Below are 17223 nucleotides of genomic sequence, written 5' to 3'. Positions count from 1 at the left end.
CTGCTGGGTCAGGCAGAAAGTCACCAGCTTGCGTTCACAGCATAGTTTAAAGAAGTGACAATGATGTCCACACATCTTCAGTGCAAACAAGAAGCTATTGAGAAGGATCTTGACCAGGCAAGCTACCAGATGAGTCACTCGCTGGCACAGAATAGCGTCTAACAATGTAAAAGTAATTCTTTGATACTGAGGAGGAAATAACTTGCATCATTGTGCCGTGAGCTTCATTTTACATTTGAACTTCTGAAGTTAAGTTAGAATAATTGGTTCTATCATATGATTTCTCCAGAAAAGAAGCTCAGGGATTGAATTTTGGAAATTCTTCTTAAAACAGACTAAGTGTCCTTTTATTCAATCTTAAAGTCGCCTTATTTAATTTGACATTAAAGCAAAATTAAAAGATAGCTGAGTGTTTCTCATGAACTTTGAATGTCAAAATCCATCTTGTCTAAGTGGATCCTCACCCAAATACTTAGTAATATTTTAACTTTATAACTAAGCCCTCTATTGTGAATGCATGAAATGATTAATAATCCTTCAAATATTGTTTTCTTTCAATAAGGAAATATTTAAATTTCACTATAAGAATGCTGATAGGCAATACCTAAACTTTTCCTTGCCAGTAACTTGGAGGTGTTATTTCTATTTATTTTACAAATTCCTCAGTGTAAACTAGACAAATCCTATCAGATCTGAGCAGCTTCAACTTCTTGCCTTGCCTTAGTTTGACAGGGTTTCTTTGTTGTCTATACTCTTGATTACAAGTCATTGGTTTATTTTGTAACTTTATAACTTTTTGTAACTTTGCGAGCCTTTCACTTTTATGCTAGACTTCATTTCTAAATATAATATCACTTGAATTATTTAAAGTGATTATGGCATAAGACTGTGCCATGGGTAAAAAAAATGTAATATTTATTGGAGTTTTTTTTAAGTGACATGATTAATCTACTTTTAAGCCTAGATATTTTGGGGCTGGAGAGATGGCTCAGCAGTTAAGAGCACTGACTGCTCTTCTAGAGGTCCTGAGTTCAATTCCCAGCAACCACATGGTGGCTCACAACCATGTGTAATAGGATCTGATGTACTCTTCTAGTGTGTGTCTGAAGACAGCTGCAGTGTACTCATATAAATAAAAATTAAATAAGTTTTTTTTAAAAAAAGTCTAGGTATTTTTACTTTGAACTTTAAAAAAGAAATACATTATAAGAAATACCTTCATTAAGTAGTCAGTGGCAGAAGTCTTATTAGTGATTACTTTAAAAATAGATAGAAGACAGAGCTTGGCCAATGGAAAATCCAATATAACCGAATGATCAAACTACATTATCTAGAAGAGACTTACTTTAGATGAAAAGGCATACATAGATGGAAGTGAAAGACATGGATGGCTTAAGGCAGAGAAGGCTCAATCTATAACAAATTTGCTATGAGAGTATGAGGATCCAAATTTAAGTCCTCAGAACTATATAAAGCCAGATGTTGTAGCACATGTCTATAATATCAACACCTTTATGGGGAAATGGGAGACGAAGACAGGAGAATCCTTAGAAGCTTGGGCCAAGTAACTTGGCCTATGCAGTGGGAAAGAAACAAAACAAAACAAGAGCACCTGTCTCAAAGATGGAAGAAGGAGAGAACCACTGGCATTTGAGGGTGTCCTCTGACCTCCACAGGTACAGTATGACATGCATGCACACGAATTCACACATGGAAATGCTTATACACACACAAACACATACACACAAAGATAAAATAATAATAATAAAAGATGAAAAGTATTTCTGAGTACAATAATGGAAGAGAGATGGGTGGCTGTACTTAGAATATGTGTTGAGTAAAAACCTTCCATAGGAGACAAACAATCATATATATATATATATATATATATATATATATATATATAATTATATATATACATATATATGTATATATAATTAGTATATGTATGTATGAATCATTCACCAAGAAGATTTTATATACATATATGTTATATATATTAATATATATAATATATATTATATATACATATATAATATATATATCAAAGAGGGCCCTAAAGAAACTAAAAGGAACAATTACAAAATTGAGAAAAGAAATAGACTACAATAATCCTTGGAGATTTCCTTATGCCACATTGATGATAAATAGAAAAATGGACCATAGGAGAATGTCAGCTGAAACAATACTGTGAGCCAACTGGGCCAAACCAGCGTAAACAGAGCACTGTGCCAAAAGGAAGCAGAGCACACTCTCCACACGTGGACAAGGACTGTTCTCCAGGATAGACCAAACACTGCTCCTTCCAAAGTCTCACCATATTTCAGAAGACTGAAGTCATATGAAGTACTTTTTCCAACCAAGATGGAAAGAAGTTGAAAGTCAATAATCCAAAGAAAACTGGAAAAGACATAAGTCTGTGAAAACGGACACATTCTTGAGACAGAACAGAAATCACAAAAGAAAATAAATTTTGTTAGAGGTTAATGAAAGCAAAATTGCAACACATGAAAGCTTATATAATTTTTAAAAAGTGCTCAGTGGAACATTAATGCCAATTAACATCCACATTAAAAAGAAAACCAGAGGCTGATGAGATGGCTCAGTGGCTATAAAGACACTCATCACCAATCCTGACCACGAACAAGGTGCAAGGAAAAAGCAGACACGCACTAGGTGTCTCTGATCATCACACCCAGTAAATATATAAATATAATCGGAAAAAGAAAAAGAAACGAGAGAAGAGAAGAGGAGAGGAGAGGAGAGGAGAGGAGAGGAGAGGAGAGGAGAGGAGAGGAGAGGAGAGGAGAGGAGAGGAGAGGAGAGGAGAGGAAAAACTTTGGACAGGGAGCTAGCTCTGCTGAATCTGCTGATAAAACTTACAAGCCTGGGAACTGGAGTTGATCTCCAGAGCCCATGTAAACAAATAAGAGGGCATGGTGATGGGATTCTTGTAATTGCTAGAGAATCAGAGGCAAGTAGAGGCATACTCCAAAGAACTAAAAAAAAGACAAACAAATTATCAGGGGAAAGGGTCTAACAAGCACTAGAGGAGAGATAAGCAGAATAAATAATAAAAAAAAATTGAAGACTCAATAAAATATAAAGATCTAGAGTTTTATATCTATGATAATAGAGATATCAATAGTGCTGACACTGGCTTAAAGGCAAGAAGTAGGATGAAATACAAGCCACATATATGTATACTATCTATAATATATATAATACATATATTGTCTAAAATATATAATACATATATTGTCTATAATACATATACATCTATATAATACATATGTTGTGTATAATAGTTCCTGCTTATTTTTTATAAATCGAAAATTGTTCTAAAATAATTTTAATGACCTAAATAGCTTCACAATCAAAGAGAAAATAAAACTGCAGTTACAAACTGTCAAGTTGCGCATTGAACTTGTGTGAGGTCCGGGATCAATCCTCAGCACTCCCCACCCCCACCCATGCACACACCAATGTCAAACCAAACAGCCCTCCTAAAGCTATGAAGAAGTGCAAATGGAATACACATTTATCAGATGTAGCTAAAGTGCTCCTAAAGGGTCTATAAATAAAGGATTAAAAATATATATATAACCTAAACACTCAAATCAGCAACTGAGAAGAGTAAAAAAAAAAATCTCTAACATATCATGAAAAAATTAGCAAAGATAAAATCAAAAGACATTTTGTAAAAAGCTAAGTATAAAATGTCACATCTAAGGGATTAATTACATGATATGACCAATCAAGAAAAAGAGAGAGAAAATACAAATAGAAAAAAGTGAGCACCAAAAAGAAAAATCTATACAGTTATGGAAATGATTTTAAAAAGTGTACGATAATTTCATGTGTGTCAATACATTTGAAAAAATTGAGCAGAAGAATTGTTTTTAAAAAATAATTGTTTTCAAATGAAACCTAAACTGTGTAAAGAGAGGGAGAGAGAGAGAGATGATTTTAAAAAGTGTACGATAATTTCATGTGTGTCAATACATTTGAAAAAATTGAGCAGAAGAATTGTTTTTAAAAAATAATTGTTTTCAAATGAAACCTAAACTGTGTAAAGAGAGGGAGAGAGAGAGAGAGAGAGAGAGAGAGAGAGAGAGAGAGAGAGAGAGAAGCATTAAATTTGCACTGATCAACAACAATAGATGACATTGGGAAAATATTTTAAAGAATTATCTGTAGGCCAGGATGCCAAGGTTGATGTTTTGGATTTGCTCCTTAAACACTTCAGGGAACTGGCCATGTGCATGAAACTTGTTAGAATTTGGAATGTTTTGGCTTTTTTTCTCATTTTACTTTCTGAAAGTAAACGTTGGTAGACAACCTCATTACTGATAGGTGCCATAAAATGAAAATCTAGATGAATTTGCCTTCTGTATATGAAGGCAAAAATTCTCAGCAAACCACAAACATTTGCCTTTCAGGATATATTATCTTAATGTAAACTGAATTCGTGATAACCAATTTGTACACACATTTTGCAGACCGTCTTTGGTTGTAACTTTCAAAAGCTGTTTGCAGGGAGCGTATGAACAGCTGCTTTGTTTATAAGTCTGGTTGCTCGGCCTGGATAGGGTTCCTTGGCTTCCACTGCAATGTTTTCATTCTTTCCTGTTAGTTTGAGCTGTGAACTGAATTGTGAAGCCAAAATGATAGGAGAGAGGCGTCTAAGCATGTGGATTGAAGAGAAAAAGGAAATGTGTAGGCTTGCTTTGGTTTGATCAACCCATTTATTATTTTAATCTGAGAAACAACAAAATACAGTTTCTAATTATAAAATCAGCCCTGTCAGAGAAACACAACAACAACCTGACTTCTTTGAAGTCTTAAAAAAGCAGATAGCTGCATCATTTGAGATGCTAAAGCCACACAGTTGTCTCTAATGTTATCAAAGACAGTAAATATTTTTTAACATGAAACCTTGATATTATTTATTAAGTGTACTCTTAATAAATCAGGATACTGATAATTATTTGGTTTCTTTTAATCATAAAATTATTTACCTCAAACCAACAGCCAATCTCATTCTTCAAATTAACAACTAGGGAAATTCCCTTGAGAACAGAACTGTAACAGTCAACTGCTTTCTCCTGTGTTATGAAGCCCTAATATAGAAATTCTAGCTGGTATGCTGAGAAGACAAGAAAGTGGAAGCATGTATTTTTTTTAATCTAAAAATGACGTGTGAATTATGTTATTTAGAAAAAATAGGCGATCAATAAATGACTACATAAGACTGTGAAATCAAGATTGTAGGAGTAGTCAAAACACACCAGAAAGAAGGTTCTTGCACAGATAATTCTCCTACTACCCACATAAGAAGGAAACAAAGCAAACTGGCCTGGAATATGTTCTACAATTTATATCTATAATGTATAATGCAAAGGACTTCATATCTTTACCGGAGCCTCAACACATAGAAAGACAGGATGTTCACTGACAGGAAAGTTTTATACTGCACGGATGATCACTTCTCCCAAGTTAGTGCACATATTTCTAAAATTCCAACCAACATCCCCCCCCCCCGCACCCCAGGGGAATTTAACCATTGTTTTGAGTCATCTTGGTAGCCATAAATTACAAACATTTAAGAGAAATAACTGGATATTGCTCTAGAACCCCAGCTGGCATCTGGGCATACATTTTCGGCACATTGGGTTGATATACAGTTCCACATCCTGAGGCAGACTAGTATTTTCGGCTATGTACACATGGAACTGTAATCCCAGAGACGTCGAGGACAAGCGAGAAGGGAGACAGTCTCCAGGAATAATGTGATTATTCTGTAACTTGGATGAAGTCATTTTCTCTCTTCCCCATTCCACCCCGGCTTGGGTAAAGCATCCCAAACACAGTTTCAATATTGTAAGAAGGCAGGTCAGTAGTGATAAAAAGCCAGGTAAAATGAAATGATGTGAATTGTCACTTAAGACGTGTCTGACTATACTACTGAGAATAAGTGATCTTTTTTTTTTTTTTTAAAGCAGACTACTCTGATTGAGTGTCTAAAAACTATTTAATAGAACAATACTGAAAATAGTTCTTGATATTTAATCTGGGATTATCCTTAAGAAAATAATGTGATGTGATCTTCAGTCCTAATTGGGGTGACGAAAAGAAAAGGCTAGGCTGGGAACAACATAAGCCTTGGTTACTGTAATTAGAATTGCTTCTGAAGCTAATACTTGACGTCATAAATGTTCGTCATTTCATATTTCTTGTGAGAACAAAAATACTAATGTTAGTTTAACATTTGGACAGACACATTTGATCAGGCTGGAACTGATTTTTTTTTAAAAAAAAATATAAGCAAAAAGCAGGACTACATATACTTTTAATTTACTTTCGACATAGTAAGCTTTATGTAACCTGACTTAGGCCAAATATCTCTCAGTCTCATGGTATATATATATGTATATATATATATTTTAAAAAATCACTTCTTGAGAAGATTCACATATCAGATATGAACTTTTAAAACTCATTTCAATTAAAGACATAAACCATTCTATCTTAAAATTTAAGGAAAGAGTAAAAGGGTCACCGTAGTGCTTTAAAGATTCTCCGGAGCCTTCTAACTCTGATGATGATGCCAAAGGTAACGCTGACTTGTGCCAGGAGCTGCCTCATTAGCTGGTACTGGAGTGAAGTAGATCTCACCACATTTAAGATATCCCAACCTCTTGGCTAAGCTAAGAACTGATAGAAGTTAGTAAGAGTTGATTACCTCTTCTCCAGGTGACAGGCTTTCCTTCACAGACTATGTCTCTTTAAAGATATAGGCACGCTCGCATTCTGAAAGCCGTTTGCACAGGCTCTACAGATGCTGCCCAAACTGTCCCGAGCTCTCCCTTGTGTTGAATTGGGGACTTCCACTGAAAAATCCCCTGACTTGAAGACTTCCTTATTTGTAGCTATCAACAGCCAATCGTGGCAAAATATTGAAATGAAGCAAAAACTACCAGAAAATGTTCTGAAACCACCCGTGACTATAACTCTGACTTCCTTTTGAAGCAATGACATTTTACCTGAATAGTTAAGGCATTTTAAAAAAAATCTAGAAATTATAAACGTGAAAATTATTTGGAAGGGGTATTTTTCATGTAAAAAGTTTTAAAAGTAAGCTTATTTGGGAAAAAATGCCATTTTAGCCTTACTTCAAATCATATTTATAAATAAAAGGCAAAACCCAAATTTGAGTATATTTTTCTTTGCTTTCTGACTTACAGAGTTGGATGAAGTCTAGTGAAAAAAAAATAAGGTGTACCTTAAGATTCCAGAATGGGACTGTAGGTACTAACGAGTAAGAGAGGTAAGGCAAAAAAGGATTCTTTAGACAGAATTTCTAGTTTGAGATGCAGGTCACTGTTTACATAGATGAGCATGTTCCGACACTGGGGGAGTGTTTCTCTTGGACCACGTGGAACTAAACTGTAAGCTTTACATGTAAATGTAAGACGGCAATATCTGGGCATTTTTCTTTGTTATAAAATGGAAATGGCTTTAGACACAATGTCTCCTATTTCCCCTCTATTAGGGATGATTAAACAAGGGAGGGTGAGTGCCCAATGTCACAAAGTTAGAAGCAACAGCCACTCTGAGTGGTCTGACGCCAAGTGCAATTTCATACTTACTGTATGATGCTCCTTTTCAGCAAGTTCAGGAATTGGAACAAGATTGCACCCTGGGGGTACTCTCCCTGCGGAGCTCCTGCATAAGAAGTGTGTGGAGGCATCCCCCAAGGTTCCAGTTAATGGAAACTAAAATTTTCAATTTCTGTTTCATAGTCTAGTTCCTTTGATACTTTGAAGCATTGTATTTAAATTACACATTAAACGTATCAGAGATACTGCTGCATATGGTAGAATTATTCCTTCCCCAAAAATATTTTTTAAAGTTTCTAAAGTGCTGAATAAGCATGTAGTTAAAAAAAAAAAAACTGTTCTATATACTCATAAAATACACAGCGAAGCATTTGCTTTCTTTCAACACTATGTATTTGTCACAATCTCACTGATGAATATCAAATCCTCAACACGCTTTTGTGCAATGGAAAACTAAAATCTAACGATGTAAATACAACTCAGCGAACCATCAAAAACTTAAGATAGCACTGGCGTGTGGACATTTTAGTCCTTAAGAGTTTACAGTTGTGAAGCAAGCTTTTAAAAGCAGGGGGTTTTTTGTTTGTTTGTTTTTGTTTGTTTTTTTGTTTGTTTGGGTTTTTTTGGTTTTTTGTTTTGTTTTTTTGAAAAGCAGCATTCCCGTGTTGACTGGGAAATAAACACCCCACCTTCAGTTTTTGGTCTCTCCATCCTGGGCTTCTTCCTTCTATTATTTACTTTGGCCATTGAGTTTGGCTGAGTCCCAAACTCCTGAAAAACTGGCTATTCCTGGAATATTGGCCTCAACCTGGTGGGACATTGAGAGGGGCTTCCCACGTCGTGGTGCAGAAGCTTTTTGATTTGGTTAGAGATGGCGTTTTGAAGACGTTATGTGTAAGCATGTGACATTAAAAGCCAAAGACACCGCTGACTAATTTAGACTCTAGGCGGGTAATGATAGTTTCCCTTGTCCTTATTGAGTACTTTGTCCATTCCTGCCCACCAACACGTTATATCCTTTCGTAGAAATCCCAGTAGGAAAGGAATAGACGGGCACAGTGACCGAGGTGGTAGGGGGTTAGGGGGTGCCAAACTCAAGTTGGGGGGGTAGGGGAAACACTTCGGTTCTGACTCAAATAGACAAACGGCCAAGTGTTAGCTGACCAATAAGAGCAGGGCCAGCATGGGGCAGTAGGATTCTCATTGTAAGTCTGTGTGGAGAGTCTCCAGCCACAGAGAATACTCTATAGTTGATCGTTTCCACGGCCCCCTCCCCAGAATGTAAAGGCCAGTTCTGTTAACTGCTAACTAAGATTCAGTGAGACTCAGGTACCTGCAAGTCTGTCCAACAAGCTAGTTAAGCAGCCATGTGGCACAGAAGTAGATATTTAATTCAGAAACTTCTCTTCGATCATCATACCAACACCCAGAAGATGAATGCCCGGTGTGGGATATCTGGGAGGGGAAACATTTTCTTGGCTTTACCTATTGATAGGCTCAAGCTCTAAGATTTTTGTTGGTCTGTGGCTGCAGCAGGCCTGACCCTGAGATGTAAATTACCATATCCAAAGAGAAGATACACTTTTTTTTTAAAATTTTAAACTTACTTCCATAACATCCATAAGCCATGTGCAGGGAAGAGTAGCTGATTATGAGATTTTGCAACTTCATACGAATTTCTGCCAAATATTTCTTTCTTAGTGGTGATATTTATGTTTGGTATTCATTTTCAGTAGAATTTGGGGCTAGTGGGAATGGATGGAGAACACAGGTGTGAAGTTAGCTAGGGAACTAACTTCACTTGTTACAATTCTTCAAATTACTTTTTTAAAATCTTTGACAGTTTTATACATGCTAGCCTGTTTTATGTCCCCTCATCCTGAAATCCTTCTTCTTCCAGACTCACCCATTCTTCTTCCACTTTTGTGCCTTTGTTGTGTGTGTGTCTCATAGGGTCACCTGAATGAGCTTGGGTGGAAAAATCTTTACTGAAGCACTGGGGCAACTTGTCAGTGACCACATCACTAAAAAAAAAAATGCAATCCCTTCCTCCAGCCATCATTAACTGTCAATAGTTCCTTAGGGAAGGACAAGGTCTCATTGGCCCTCCCTTCTGTAATGATGGAATGTTGACAAGCCAAATCTTGTATGAGCCTTGTGTGAGCAAGTAACCAGGGCTCCCGTGAATGCGCCAGACACATCATGTCCAGAAGAAGCTTTCTAGCACCTTCCTCCCACCTCCTGCTCTCACATTCCTTCAACCCTCTTCTGAGATGTCCCCTAAGCTTTCGGTAATAGGACAGAGCTACAATTTTATATGTAAGCTCTAATCCAATTTAATGATTGACCTTTATGGTAGTTTGAATATGCTTAGCCCAGGGAGTGGCACTAGTTGGAGATGTGGCCTTGTTAGAGTAGGTGTAGCCTTGTTGGAGGAAGTGTGTCACTGTGGTCATGGGCTTTAAGACCCTTGTCCTAGCTGCCTAGAAGCCAGTCTTCTCCTGTCTATCTTTAGATGAAGATGTAGAACTCTCAGTTCCTCCAGCCCCATGGCTGCCTGGACATTGCCATGTTCCTGCCTTGATGATAATGGACTGAACCTCTGAACCTGTAAGCCAGACTCAATTAAAAGTTGTCCTTTATAAGAGTTGCCTTGGTTATGGTGTTCCATCATAGCAGTAAAACCCTAAGACAACTTTATATCAGTGCTTGTTTGTTTGTTTAATAAATACTTATTACCTGTTTCTTCAACTGAGGTTTGGGAGCAAGTGCCTTTACACACTGAGGCATCTCACCAGCTTAAGAATGCAGGACCGCATACTCAACTCATTGAGAAAGACAAAAATAGGATGTGTTACTCATTTTTTTATGTCACTGTGACAGAACATCTGAGAACATGAGTTAAGGGAGGAAGAATTACTTTAGACTCATGATTTCAGAGAATTCACTTCATGGTTACTTAATTCTACTGCTTCTGGGTGCTTGCATAGTGAGGTAAGACATCATTGCAGCGAGTACAGTGTCACAGAGGGGATAGAGTGACACCAGCAAGAGCCAGGAAGGGACAAAGCACACATTTAAAGACTCACAGTGCTTTTCCTAAGCAGGCTCCACCTCTTAATAATGCACCAGTAAGCCACAAATTCATCAGTGAGCTCATCTTTCAAGGATGTGAAAACCCTTATACTGCAGTCACGTTCAGATGCTCACCATCTGGCGAGCAAGCTCTTAACACATAGGTCTTTTGTGTGGGAGCATGGAGGATACTTCTTATCCAAATCACTACATAATATAATAGTGCTTTATGGGCAGAAAGACAGTTTTTAGTCCAATAACTACTCATTAAGAGTAAGCATTGAAGAACTAAAAGAGTTAAGGGTTAAAATTGTATTTCATATTTTTTCCTATAATCTCAATTGAATTTACTGTTTCTTTTAGGTTACATTTATGGCTTTTGCTTGTTTTCATTGCTTTGCAAGTAGATTAAAACATAATCTCCATTTGCTTTTAAATTATCGAAGAATATTTATAATTTTGATGATAGACATGATTTTGATATTCTTGGCACTTCTTAAAATAAAGATTTGAGGTACACTACTGAGCAGCTAAGAGGTACTTTAGATTTCTTTTTTGAGAATGATATGATATGCAATAAAACTAGGGTCTTAAGTTCCCCAGCATTTGGGCATCCTCATTTATTTGACAACTGATATTATTGGCTATCCAAAGGGGAAAAAAGCTGCTGTGATATGTAATCAACTGAAAGAAACAATTACAAAATCTCTAGTTAGTGCTCTCTACCATCCTATTAACAGAAACAATGGGGGGAAATTGCTTGTGCCTAGGAAGGGTTGATCAGATTCAATTTATGAGCCATCATACAAAATTAACGAGTTTTCCTGGAGGTGGTAATGTGGAGACGATAAACCATCCCCAAACGAAAAAGGGCCTTGGAATTCCTTTAGGAAAAGGGAAGCAACATGTTTTTGTGCTCTGACCCATCTTTCTGATCTTAGAGACCAAAGATAAACTATTAAATACTCATCCATGTCAAAAACACATGATTACAGGAAAGGTGAACGCTTTTCTTAGAGAATATGGAGAGAAACAAACGAACTGTATTCAAATATCAATATCAAGTAAATTCTTCAAGGTAGGCCTCAGGCTAGTGGATAGGAGCAATTAGGAAACAGATTTGGTTCATTATAGGAGAGCAACATTCAGAAATTAGCCATTCACTTCAGGAAGCAACGAGTTTCTTCTTCTTCTTCTTCTTCTTCTTCTTCTTCTTCTTCTTCTTCTTCTTCTTCTTCTTCTTCTTCTTCTTCTTCTTTTTTGTACAGATAAATCAAATACATGACAAATGATGGTTGTTTGGGAACATTGCAAAGGGGATTAAAAACTCAGTCAACAATGACTTTAAAAAAATTACTATGGCTCTGACACAACTTCAAGCACTTTACTTATACCACTTCATTCTATTTTTATAGGTACCGATGGTGAAAGTACTGTTTTACAGGTACAGACTTGGATGCATAAAAATGAGCTAGCCTAATCAAGTACTAACAACTGGTATGTATAGGCCCTCATGTGTGTCTCCAAAACCCATGGTTTTAAGAAGCATCTCCCAGCACAGCTGGCAGACCTACTTGTCTGCTGTCATGCACTTGAACATAGAGACCATCATTCAACAGCAGTACAGAATTGGAGAGGAGGTAAAAGAATTCAGATTTTTTCCCTGCCACTTTTGATTACTTCATGCCATTCAGAAGCCAGGCTGACAAAAAAAACCGGAATGAACTGAGAATATAGCACTTTCATCCTCTACTCTCTACCTACGACAGTACAGTTGGATAAAGTAAGAGAAAGCTGAAGGGAGAGGAGGGCAATGCAGAGTGGACTCTCTGGTTAAGAACTGGAGCTGAAAATTAGACTCAGGGTTTCTTTTCAAGTGCCAGTTTAGCAAAACCGAGCTGCCTTGGAGGATACAATGCCATTACTTAAGAGAGAAGGCAATGTAAATTGTGATTTCTCTGTTCTTCAACTTTCCTTGTCGTTTCTAATCTGCTATAGACAGCTTGGTCAGTCTGCAGAGAACAAGAAGAATTGCTTATGTTTTCATTAAGAATTTGAGAGTTGACAGAATCCCATCAGGGAATGAGGCAAATTTATTTCAAGCACTAGAAGGTTTGCTATCTCTTTCAGGACCTAGGCATCAATCCACTTAGTTTATAGCTACATAATGTTCTTATTTTTGATGTGTGCTCTGGAATTCCTGTCTGACGTTAGTGAGAACCACCAATGAAATGTGTCTCATAGGCATTTTCCTTCGAAGCTGAGAAACCCCAAAACAGGGCTTGGATATCAGGATAAACTAGACATGCTGGCTCCCATTAAAGAGTTTCAGAGTTTATAAATGACACAAAACAAAATTGTGTGCCTGGGATATGTCTCTCTTTGATTGACAAATTCATAAAAATTGAAGTGGCTTCAAGATACTAAAGGTCATTGATAAATTTCCATTTGAGTACACACAGCATGGTAACTTAGGACTTATAGAGCATCTAACATTAGCAAGAGTCACAGTTCACTCTTATAATTCTCTGTAAATGAGATTAAAAAAAATGTATGCTAGCCTGTGTGTGATCTTTAAGGCACAACAGCAGCAAGAGAGAAATCAGATGTAGAGAAAAGCTGCCGAGACAGGAAAATCCATGGCTCTGGGTGTCTTGAGGACTTTTAATAAAACAAGTCAGACTCAGTGTGAGCAAAGACCTTGGAAAACTGTTTAGCTTGATGTCCTCATACTGCTGGAAGGATTAATTGGCCGGAGCTTGCAGAGTGACTTCAGGGTTCTTTAATTTATCAGTTAGGTTTCTTTTAAATTTGATAATATTTAGTAAGATGCCTGATCTAGGAGAGAAGATTCAGTGAACAGGTTCTAAGTAAAATCACAAGCTATTGTTACCAGGAGAAAGACTCAAGGAGAGCTAAATGTGCAGAGTAATTATATGTGGGGCATCCAACTTCTTTGGCTGAACCTGGCTGAATTCATTTACCTCAAAGAAGAGGAAACAGATATGAAGTGATAAATGAATTTTCCCAATATCAAGCTGACGGATGGTGCTGATAGATTTGTAGGGCATTAAATATCTGAGCTCCAAAGTGCTTGACCATTTGTGACTCTGTAATCTGAAGGTGCTTGGAATCGCACATACACATGAATACACACACACACACACACACACACACACACACACACACCCTCAACACCACACCACACACTCCATATACAAATAGTAATACTAAAAATAATAAATATTTAAAGAAAGATGGTATTCCTGGAGACAGGAAAGATGCCTTAACCTTGCTATCCAGTCAGCAAAATGATGAGCTCCAGAGATATTAGGGTATAATGATATTGACATCCCATAGCTGATTAAGACTCTCAGATTGACATTTTACTTTGCTTCTGAGTTTTGGGGTTTTGTTTGTTTGTTTGTTTGTTTGTTTGAAGATTTAATATGTTGGTCTTTCTAAACTTTAAATTACACCTCATTTTTGTTTCCTTTACTATAATCAAGGCTCATAGATAACTGGTAGAGAGTCGAATTATCTCTGATTCTTTGTATATTTGGAGGTTTAGGTAATCATTTTAAAGTTTGTACTTCCAGACTAAAGGTCTCCTCCGCCACATGACGTCAGTCGGTGTTCAGTTAGGAGACAGAAACCATATGGTAATTTGAGCAGGGCATTTTGGTATGGCAAATTATGCCAGGTGGTATTCTACTAAGCGTTAGCAAAAATAATGCATGAGCATATCGCAGGTCTCTCAAAGACTATCCAAGTAAGGAACAAATGAGGGGAGAGACCTGCAGAAAGTGTGCTTGGTCACTCGCACCAGCAATGGTCTACATGTGACTAGGTCAGCAGTGATTGCTTCCCAAGCGCAGAGGGACTGAGCCTAGCAAGTCAACTGGAAGGGTAGCTGTGGGGTTTGCTGGGAAGCTGTCAACAGATTCGGTTCGGAAGTTTCCCTAGAAGCCTCCCATATAGAGACACTACAACTTGGGGCAAATGTCCAGGTGCCCACACCTATGTCTAGGTGTCAGACACAAGATAGGAAAAGGAAGCAAATGGAAAACAGAAGAAAGAATAAAAGAAAAGCTTTGCTCCACTTCTATGCCTCTGTAGCTGACCATACTAAAAAAGATTAAACCTGTGCTCACTGCAGAGAAGAAGCATTTCAATGTTTCAGCCCCACCCCCAAGCCCTTTGAAAAGCAAACAGCAAAGGATGGACTTGGAGCAAAAGGACAGTACATATGTATCTGGCACACTTTGGTTTTTCTGTGTATCCTGGTATGCCAGCGTTCAACAATAGCACTTAAGTGAATTAATTGTATTAGTTGAAGGTGGAAAAATAAACATTAATTATAATTTCTTTTAGACATAGTTTCAAAAAAGTCTGGTAATGCCCCCGAATCATCTGATGTTTGAAACAGGTTAGCTCTCATTGTAATGTAAGAAAAATCCTGCTTGTATTGCTTTACATGTTGGTAATCTATTCATAATCTAGCTATGCATATAAATAGAAGATCTTTTGGTGCGCGGACATATTTTCTTAAGGAATTACTTCAGCCCAAGTGGTTAGACCAGTTTGGTAATTACCAGACTGGTAATTCTTTCAGGGTGGTTCCAACAGGCTGGGAAACAGAGCTGGGAAATGATAATGCTTGTGTAGGCTAGGGTGGACAGCAGAGGCTGACAAAAGGTACATTTAAGGTCGCTTATGGCTTCTCTCCAACGAAAGGCTAATATAAGGGGTTTGCTTAGTAGTCATTTGTGTCTGGTCCTTTGTGATCTTCATTTTTATAATGACCTAATTCTGATCTTGTGTTCCTGATTTTGGCACAGTTCCCATACTTCAACAGCCCGTGTTCCTGAACTACTACTACTTTACTCTGGAATTCAGTGGCCTGTTCTCAAGCTTGAGTGGACAGTCTGGGCCTGATTTCTGCTCCTTCTTTGGGTGAATGCTGTTACTACCAGCTTGCCTTTACTTACCCACGGGCTTTGTTCCACTGTGTCCACTCATTAGGGAGCACGCTGTCTCCTCTGTCACAGCATGCCTACTTGTCAACAATCTACAAGTCAAGATTTTAAATGCAAAAGCCTTTTTAAAAACAGTCATTGATGCTAATTTTAAAGCATAGTTAAAACATAATTTTGCCTACTTTATCAAGTTATTTCCTTCTATGTTTAGACACACACACACACACACACACACACACACACACTCACACACGCCACATGGATGTGGGTGCCTTTCCAGTTCAGAAAAGGCATTGGATACTGGTAATGAACTACCCACTTGACATGGATGCTGAGAACCAAACTCCAGTCTTTCAGAAAAGCAGCAAATGGTCTTAACAACTAAGCCCCACCCCCGCCAGCCCCACTCCTGTCCCCCAGAGCCACTCCTCTTCTTTTTCCCTTCAAAAACAAAGAGCAGGCCTCCCAGGGATATCAACCGAACATGGCATAACAAATTATAATAAGACTAGGCACAAACCCTCATGTCAAAGCTGGACAAGGCACAACCCAGTAGCAGGAAAAGAGTCCCAAGAGCAGGCAAAAGAGTCAGAAATAACCCCAACTGTTAGGAGTCCCAGAAGAACACAACCATAATTTATATGCAGAGAATCTACCTCAGACCCACATAGGGTCCACAATTCACTCTCTGGGAGGCCCCATGAGCCCTGCTTAGTTAATTCTGTAGCCACAACACTAACTCTTAAAAGATGGCAGAATTAAATCCTGACAGAGATTCAGGGTCTTGTTCCTACACTGTGTTGGCTGCTCATACATGCAGCCCACATTGGATAAAGCTGTCTGCAGTAACTTGACAGATGTGAGAGGTTTACAATCCAGAAAATCTGAAAAAGTGTGTGAGGTTTTTTGTTGTTGTTTTTTGTTTGTTCGTTTGTTTGTTTTTGTCCAGAGTCTGACATTTCTTCAGTTGACAGGAAAGACTGTCATACCTTAGATGTACTAGAGCTTTTGAATGTGGACCCTCAGGTAGCAGAAGGAAGAGGAAGTGGGGCAAACAAACATGGAAGGTAGACTCCTGGGATGCCCGGTTGCCTACTTTGCAGAGAACTAATAGGATGATATTCACAATATGGTTGAGATTGGTACTGATTTTCAATCTTGCTGGCTTGGATCTTGAATAATGTGTATTTTGTCTCCCCACCCCACTTCACATTGCCAAAGTCCATGTATTAAAAAGACACTTTGTTTCCAGGATGGCACAAATAGAAAATGGGGGAAATCCTGGGAGGTGTGGCCAGCGGGAGGTACTTGGGTCAGTGTGTGCATGCCCTAAAAGAGATTGTAAATTCATGGTCTCTTTCTCTTCTCGTTTGCTTCCTAGATATGAGGGGGCTCTTTAGTTTTGCCACATGATCCAGATAGATATGCTGCCCTGAGCATCAACATTTAAAGTACTACTCCCAGTTGGCTGTGATTTGCAGTCTGCATTGCACACTCTGTGACATTCTGTCTTGAAAGACCTAAAAGGTGATCCAGTGAAGTGGTAG

The 17223-nt window shown here is 37.9% G+C and overlaps 1 protein-coding gene across 1 annotated transcript in view; it reads right to left on the bottom strand.

Annotated features, from left to right (window-relative positions):
* Tank (TRAF family member associated NFKB activator) overlaps positions 1–6886 on the bottom strand; it is a 74418-nt gene extending 67532 nt beyond the window's left edge. The window contains exon 1 of the mRNA XM_076928816.1: positions 6746–6886. The gene's annotated coding sequence lies outside the window, so the exon portion shown is untranslated. The remainder of the gene's footprint in view (positions 1–6745) is intronic.
* Positions 6887–17223: the final 10337 nt, after the last annotated feature.

Source organism: Arvicanthis niloticus, chromosome 2 (genome assembly GCF_011762505.2).
Source record: "Arvicanthis niloticus isolate mArvNil1 chromosome 2, mArvNil1.pat.X, whole genome shotgun sequence".
NCBI classification, from domain to species: domain Eukaryota; kingdom Metazoa; phylum Chordata; class Mammalia; order Rodentia; family Muridae; genus Arvicanthis; species Arvicanthis niloticus.
The sequence above is the reverse complement of the archived record's forward strand: the minus strand, read 5'-3'. Positions and strand labels throughout refer to the sequence as shown.